Source organism: Tenrec ecaudatus, chromosome 14, assembly GCF_050624435.1.
Source record: "Tenrec ecaudatus isolate mTenEca1 chromosome 14, mTenEca1.hap1, whole genome shotgun sequence".
Lineage (NCBI taxonomy): Eukaryota > Metazoa > Chordata > Mammalia > Afrosoricida > Tenrecidae > Tenrec > Tenrec ecaudatus.
The window spans coordinates 24,438,702-24,446,799 of record NC_134543.1 but is presented as its reverse complement, the minus strand read 5'-3'; the positions used below and the strand labels follow the sequence as shown (position 1 = coordinate 24,446,799).

The following is an 8,098-nucleotide window of genomic DNA, read 5'->3' as shown; positions in this document are numbered from 1 at the left end:
CAGTGTTATCTTGTGGTTGATGTCTTATTTGGTAAGATCAGGTAAATTATTTTGACGTCTAGAAATGCTCAAAATTTTTCCCCAGCTAAGTTAATTGCAATTGCTTTTCTGCTTTATGCTGTCTTGGCTTAGGAAAGATTTCATCAAAATGTTTTAATTTTAGATATTGGGGGGCCTTATTCAGGACATTTTTTTCTTCTTAATTTCAGATATGAAAAGACAATATACAATTGTCTAAGTGAGATGCCAGCTAAATCCACATGGAAGAAGCACACCAACACCAGTCACTGAAGGATTGTAAATCATATCATCTGAAGTCAAATGAGGGAATAGTATTAGAGCCTGAATGGTGAGAATCTGGTTTGCAGAAGGCTATCAATGACAGTGGGAGCCCAGGATACATTGTGGGAACGACATAGGAAATAAGCCTCCGGTGATTTCTCTCTATCCATAATAGAGGGAGGGGAAAGTGTTTACTAAACAGAATGCACTGGAGAGATGACTACAGAAGATCAAAAAGATAAACCTAACCTGAACGTTTCAAACCTTGTCAGTTGATCCCTGCATCACCCCCTCTTCCCCCTCCCCCCCACCCTCTGATGCACATTAGGCCTGATCTGACTTGCAACATTTTCTGTATCTTTTTGGTTTTTTGCTTGTTCATATTGAGGTTTATCTCATAGGTGTTGTGTCATTGAGGGTCATCCTCTTGGATTTGTGTTATCTAGTTTTCTGTTTTTCAGAATATGAAACCTAGGATTGATGAACCTGTAGGGACAGCAAGCTGAATAAGGGTTTCTGGGGGAACACAGTGGTGGTGGTTGGTGGGGTTGAGGGTTGTAAAAGGGAGCTGATATCAAGGAGTCCAGGAAGAAAAAGAATTATTTGAAACTGAATGTGGTAGCAATTGTGCAATACTACTTGATGTGGTTGAATGATGAAATGATATGACATATGTATTAAGTTCCAATTAAAAATAAAAGAAGACATTACATTTTAAAAATTATTGGACATATTATATTAGTATAAACTATTTTGTGGTGAAATGCTACTCAATTCAACTCATTTATCTCATGTTAAGACTTCTAATAATATCAAATACATGAAAACATTCACTGATGTTAAAAAATGCATCTTTAATCTTCAAGCTTTAAGGACTAAACTGGAAGATGCTAATCCAGATGTAAAACATTCTTGCAAATCAGGCCCAAGGATGGAGTCTTCTGGCTTCCTCTTGGCAGAAGTATATACAATAAAATATCACCTCTGTTTGCCTGCACGAACTTCCTAGCTTTCCCATTTGGCCAGCTCTCTGTGGTATCCTGTGCCCGGAAAGGGTGAGCTGAGTATTGGCATGTAATAAATAACGCCCATTACCCAAGAGACCTCTCTTTTCATCTTCAGTTCTTAGATGATCACAGTGATCCAGGGAAAACATTATTTTGTGCTTAGTGTGAACTTTTCTTCTGAACACTTCAAAGTGAAACTATCAATACGCCTGAGTGGCAGTCATTATTTTCCTTCCAAACCCAAGTGAGGAGATGAGAGTTGTCTGTCTAAGTGGCAAAGGGCTTGGTCACAGAAAGATCAGTAAAGCTAGATTTGGACTGGGTCCATCTTCATGCAGGCCATGGCAGTGGATGGCATTACCAGGGAAACTCAATAAGAGATGGTCTCTAATCATGGTCAGAGTTGGTTCCTTCTAAACACTCAGTGCACATGTATTGAATGCCTACAATGTGCAATGCAGGCTCTGAGCCAAGTCACTCTCGGAGAGCTGTTCTGGGGGCAAGGATATCTTCAAGGAGATGAAAAGCGCCTGTTCATTAGCAAGTTTGTAACCCCGAAGAGTTTAAAGGAAAGAAGCGTGGCATCACTAAAGTTTGCCAGTTGAAATTAGATGCTGTAAAAGGCTTGGAAGTCAAGGACACAGCTAATTCCACCTACAGACAGATACAAAGACTTAATTACCAAACGACGTTACTAGAAGCATGATTCCCCCTGGTTTTAAGTGTCTCCAAGGGAGATGTTCACAATTTCCCCAGGAGTCCCAAACCCATAGTCTGTTAAAAATCACTATCCTCCTGTTTCCTTGAAGTCTAAAGAGTATATGTTCCTTTCCTTTTTGAGCAATTTACCTCCTGTTATTTGTTCCTTATGCTATCACATTATTATTTCCATGTACCCGAAGAAGTCTAGTATGGAGATGGGTACCTAAGCAATTTCTAAAGGCTTATCCAAGTCCTAGGGAAGGCATTTCAGTGGTTATTTCAGACCCACTACAATTTCTGAGATTTATATCAACATATAGATCAAGATTAAGTGCTGGCCCACCAAGCTCAGAGGACAACAGCCCCGCTCAAAGCAGCCAATGCACAGAGAGGACCATATGGCCGGCCCCACTGTGAGATGCGACATCCTGCACTGACCCATAGCCCTACCAGAGACAACACTGGAGACAGTGTGGGATGTGTGACTCAGCTGACTCCACCACACCGAGGCAAAACACTAAAGGCGTGCAACAGCAAGGGGAGCAAAAGAAGGAAGTTCCAAAATTAGACTTTGGGACCAGGGCGTGGCACGCCATCAGACTTGACCGGAAAACACCCCTAAAGGTCAACAAACAGACCTTGAACTATTTACAGGTGTCTCTCTCTCTCTCTCTCGCTCTCGCTCTCGCTCTTGCTCTCTATCTTTCTTCTATTAGATTTTGTATGTCATTGGCTTTTGTTGTTGTTGCTGCTGCTGTTGTTGTTTTATTTTTCTGTGCCACTTTGTTTGGTGCTGTTGAGATTTTATGTGCATGTTATTATCTCTGAAGGTCTATCTAGATAAGATAGGCTGGATAAATAATGTGGAGAAGAAAACAGCAGGACCCATGGTTCTGGGGGACATGGGAGAGTGGGAGGTGGGGGAAGGGAAGTGGTGTTAACCAACCCAGGGAAAAGGGAGCAACAAGTAATTCAAAACCAGTGGCAAGGAGGGGGTGGAAGAACAGGTAGGGAGTGATCAAGGGCAATGCAACAGAGAAGAGTTACTGAAACCTAAATGAAGCCTGAGCATGATAGTGGGACAAAAGGAAAGTAAAAGAAAATAGAGGAAAGAACTGGGAGGTAAAGGGCATTTATAAAGGTCTAAATACAGGCATGTACATATGTAAATATATTTATATATGATGATGGGGAAATAGATCTATGTACATATATTTATAGGTTTAGTAGTAAGGTAGCAGATGGCTCCCACTCCCATATTCCCTCAATACAAGAACACTTTGCTCAACTAAACAGACATTCCATGATACCCAAAAGGATCACTGAAGACAAACCGGTGCATAAGAAAATGTGGTGAAGAAAGCTAATGGTGTCCGACTATCAAAAGATATAGTACCTGGGATCTTAAAGGCTTGAAGGTAAACAAGCGGTCATCTAGTTGAGAAGCATGGAAGAACCACACCAGCCTCTGTGATCACGAGGGGTCGAAGGGACCAGGTATCAAGCACCAAAGAACCAAAAATCATATCATTGTGAATGAGGGGCAGTGCAGGGTGGGGAATCCAATGCCCATCTGCAGGCAACTGGACATCCCTTTGCAGAGGGATAGGGGGGAGGGGATGAGTCACTCAGGGTGCAGTGTAGCATCGAGGAACCACACAACTTTCCTCTAGTTCTGAAATGCTTCCTCCACCCAAACCCACCCCCACTATCATGATCCCAATTCTAACGTACAAACCTGGTTAGACTAGAGGAGGTACACTGGCACAGATAGGAACTAGAAACACAGGAAATCCAGGACAGATGAACCTGTCAGGACCAGTGGCTAGAGTGGTGATACTGGGAGGGTGGAGTGAAGGTTGGGTAGAAAGGGGGAACCGATTATAAGGATCAACACATAACCCCTTCCCTGGGGGATGGACAACAGAAAAGTAGGTCAAGTGTAAGAGATGATAAAATAATAATAATTTATAAAGTATCAAAAATGGCCTGAGAAGTTGCCTTCTCTAGGGACGTGTGTGGAAGCCAGAACTCGGGAAGAATGGAGGCGGCTGCGACCGAATTGGAGGCAGAGGTCTTAAAGACCTTGGCCAAATTGAGTACCGTTGTGGAGCCTGCAGGCATGCAGGAAGAGGCAGAGCTGCCTGCACAGATGTTGGCTGAGTTTGTGATGGACTCTCAGAAGGACAAGCTTCTGTGTAGCCAGCTGCAGGTAGTGGACTTCCTGCAGAGCTTCATGGTGAATGAGGACACTGCCCAGGATCTAGCTTCTGAAGATGCAAGCTGGAAAATGGCAACAGAAGCCAAGGAGCAGTGGAAAGAGCTGAAGGCCACCTATCAGGAGCACGTGGAGGCCATCCCAAGTGGTCTGAAGCAGGCCCTGCCTCTGATGGAGGAGGCCCGGCTGAAGCAGGTCCAGCTCCAGGAGGCCCTTGAGCAGCTCCAGGCCAAGAAGCAAGTGACCATGGAGAAACAAAGGGCAGCCCAGCAGCAGTGGCAACTGCAGCAGGAGAAGCATGTGCAGCATATGATGGAGATAAGAGATCGGCAGAAAGAAACTCAGCAGGATGTTGAACGGCTGTATCAGGAACTCGGAAGCTTGATGAGTTGGGCCGAGCAGGAACGGGACAAGCTGCACCGACACCAGGCCTTCCTCCAGCTGCTCTACAACCTGCAGGATAAAATGCTCCCCGAGGCAGAGGCAGAGTGGCAGCCACCCCAGAAGCTGTCTGTCCACCATGCTATTTCTGAAGATAAACCCCAGGAACTGACTTGGCCCAAGGAGCAAAACCATGGGGTCAGCCTGGGAGGAGATGGGGTGTCCCTTCTCAGGGGAATGACAGATAAGACAGGTGGATAGTGGACAAATTAGAAGTTAAACCGCACAATCTACGAACTTGATGACAGCATGAACTCCTGAGTGTGACCCAGATAGGAAAACGGTCTTTATTTTGTCAATTATACATGCTGAATCTCTAAAAAGTAAAATAAATAAAGTATCAAGGGTTCATAAGGGAAGCAGGGAGGTAGGGGAAAAAATGAAAAATGAGGAGCTGATTCCAAGAGCCCAAGTGGAAAGCAAATGTTTTGAGAATGATGAGGGCAATGAATGTACAAATATGCTTTACACAGTTGATGTATGTATGGATTGTGATAAGAGTTGTATAAGCCCCCAGTAAATTGATTTTTTAAAAAAAAGAATAAGTGTATTTTTAAGGTGAAATATCAGGCCCAGTGGCTCATTCTTAAATAAACCTAAGCTTCTCTATCAGTTTTCTGAATTTCTCCCTTATTAAGATCTGAGGTCACGGTAGGTGCCCAGATCTTCTGCCACTTTGATCATTAGTAATTTCCCTTTGTTATGTAATAAAAGACAATCCCCTTTACTTACGTTTGTGTGTTGAGAGAGTGCTTTCCCAGCATGCCTTTGACACATTTCACTCATATCCTGTTAGCCTTTCCTGATCAAGAGAGCTTGAATTTCCTGTCCTAGAAGGCTTGTATCTTAAAGATAAATCATCTAACATTATCCGTAAAGGTGGCCTTGGGTGATGAACGTGTGCTTGGGTTGTCATTATGCCTGCCCTTCAGTCTAATGCAAATTAAATTTTAATTAATTAGTAGAATCATTCAATCCTGCAGGACAGAGGGCACTCTGCTTCATTCTCTTTGCTTCTCCGGTAAGGGATTGCGAACATGTGACTGCACAGAAGAAAGGGCGCTGGCAACTCTGAAGAAATAGTAATATGATAATAATAAAACTTTCTATTCTCTTTTCCAGTTTCCCAATCTAAACTCTGTATCTTTCTATCAATCACTCTTATGGTTCCCCTCAGCTACCTACATTTCAATTATATTCTTCCCGTAAGAAAATGAACAAACCAATGTCAATTTTCAGTTGGCAATCTCATGCATTTCCATGGCTTTATTTACTATGTATGCAGGTGACAGCCAGTTCATTCCATCCATCACAGAGGCAAATTCCCAGGAGTCCCTGAGATGCCTTGATTTATTATTCTTTGACTATTCCTTTTGAGAGATTTATCAAAGAAGGGGTGTTTCAGAAAACCTAACAAGCCTTGCATTGAGGGTCACTCAATCATTCAGACAGTCTAAGGAGTCACAGTTGTGAAACTTCTTGATGCACGAAATAATGCAAAGAGAGGAATAAAGGGAAAGTTGAACTTGTACCTAGTGGGAAACCCATGGTGTGTGGGGATTAAACGTGCAGACTTAGGGTCCCACTGTTCTGGTTTCAAATCAGAGCCCACGGATTACTGACTGAGTGAGGGGGCTTAGTTTCCACCTCTCAGTCCCTTCACATCAAAAGAGGAATATCGCATCCTAGGCCAGCTGAGGGTATCAAATAATAAACTCATAAGTATTTTGTGTGCTCCTAAAACTAACTGTATTTATGATTATTCTGAAAGGCTGCAAATGGTCTCTCTTATTCATTATGAGAAAACTCTTTATTCCAGGTCCAGAGATGATTTTAGTTTAAGCCCATCTACCCACGTAAAGTGTGGCTGTTGTTTGCTGCCATTGAGTCAGCTCCAACCTAGGGCAATACGATGTGGGCAGAACCCAGAAGGGTTTCAGCGCTGTGACCTTTCAGAAGCAGACCTTTCTTTAGAGGGTTCCTGAGGTGGGTTAGAATCACCAGCCTTTCAGTTAGTGATTGAACACTCAAGCTTGCTTTTCATTCCTGCTCAATATACTGACCAATACAAACCCACTGCTACGGAGTCAATTCGAGGCCAAAGTCACTCTGCGTATAGCTTATGGGCAGACACCTTCATCTTTCTTCTTGAGACCAGCTGGGAGTTTTCAACAAGTGGCTATGTGTTTAGCAGTCCAGTGCACATCCCACAGAGCTATCAGAGTTTGTATTCAACATAGTATGGCATAGGTATTATCGAACAGTAACTGACCTATCTTATCAATTTTGACATTATCAATGATGATAAGAGGACAGCTATTGTACATTTAATTTGGCAGAAGGTCTTTTAAAAGAATAGATCCTGAACTGTATGTTAGGTGTTAACAAGAACAAGTGCCAATGGAGTACTTGATTTTAAGGTCAACTTGATATTTGAACAGCAAATAATATTAATAGCTAATATTAATTGAGAGATGACTATATGCCAGGCATTACATTCTTCAGCACAATATTTTTATATGTAGAGGAGTGTTCTGTAGACCCCCTGTGACAAGAGTCCTTGGATAAGCAATAATAATCATGCTTCCTCCTCAAATGAATAAAAATTCAAATCAAGTTCTCCTTTGACTTTGGATATGCCAACATCTGGCAGTTACTTTGACATCCACATCTCACTAGGCCATTTATAATTCCCTGATTTTCCCTGTGCTCTGAAGGATGCATCTTCATGAGTTATTCACCTCTGTGGAAAATCTTTAAAGTTCAGCAGATTGTCATAGTCAGAGGAGGATTGCCAAGGACCAGCTGTGCTACATCGTGATGGTCATTTAAACCATTCCTAGCACATTCCCAATTGACCATTTTTTATCCAAGCAATGACAAAACAGGAAATTCTGGGTACTGAAACCTCTTCACACTGAGTGATACAGCCAGGAAGCTTAGGAATAAGAGTATTGACGGGGCTGTTGGGGGCTGAAAGCAGTCATTTCAATGAGGGGAGAATACTGAAAGGTCTTATTTCAAAATCTGATGATGCAATATATCTGGATGCAGCGTTTTCAAGGAATGCCTGAGCTGCCACACATTAAGCAGAAATCACTGCCCATGATACAGGTGGCAGTCTGTCATGGTAAGTGTCACTACAGGGGCTTTAAAAGCTAAAAAAAAAAATAAACAAAGAAGTTAGGACAAAAAGCTTATCCAATGAGACCTTGGTCTCCTGATGAATTGTAAATTCAAGTTGTGCCTGTGCAGCCATTTTCCTTACAAGTTCCAGAATAACAGTTGTCTGACCCTGGGAGAGAGTGTTACAGGGCTGCATTACTGCATCGCCAATCCCCTTACTAAGGAGGCACTGTTTGCATGACAAAGGGCTTCCAGGTTCCAAATGTGGCTCCTGTGTTTGAAGTTGGTGAAGGTTTAAAGTCACTCCCACTAAGGATTTAAA

The 8,098-nt window shown here is 42.6% G+C and overlaps 1 pseudogene; it reads left to right on the top strand.

Annotated features, from left to right (window-relative positions):
* Nucleotides 1-4,032: 4,032 nt before the first annotated feature.
* Nucleotides 4,033-4,851, top strand: LOC142426202 (outer kinetochore KNL1 complex subunit ZWINT pseudogene; annotated as a pseudogene).
* Nucleotides 4,852-8,098: the final 3,247 nt, after the last annotated feature.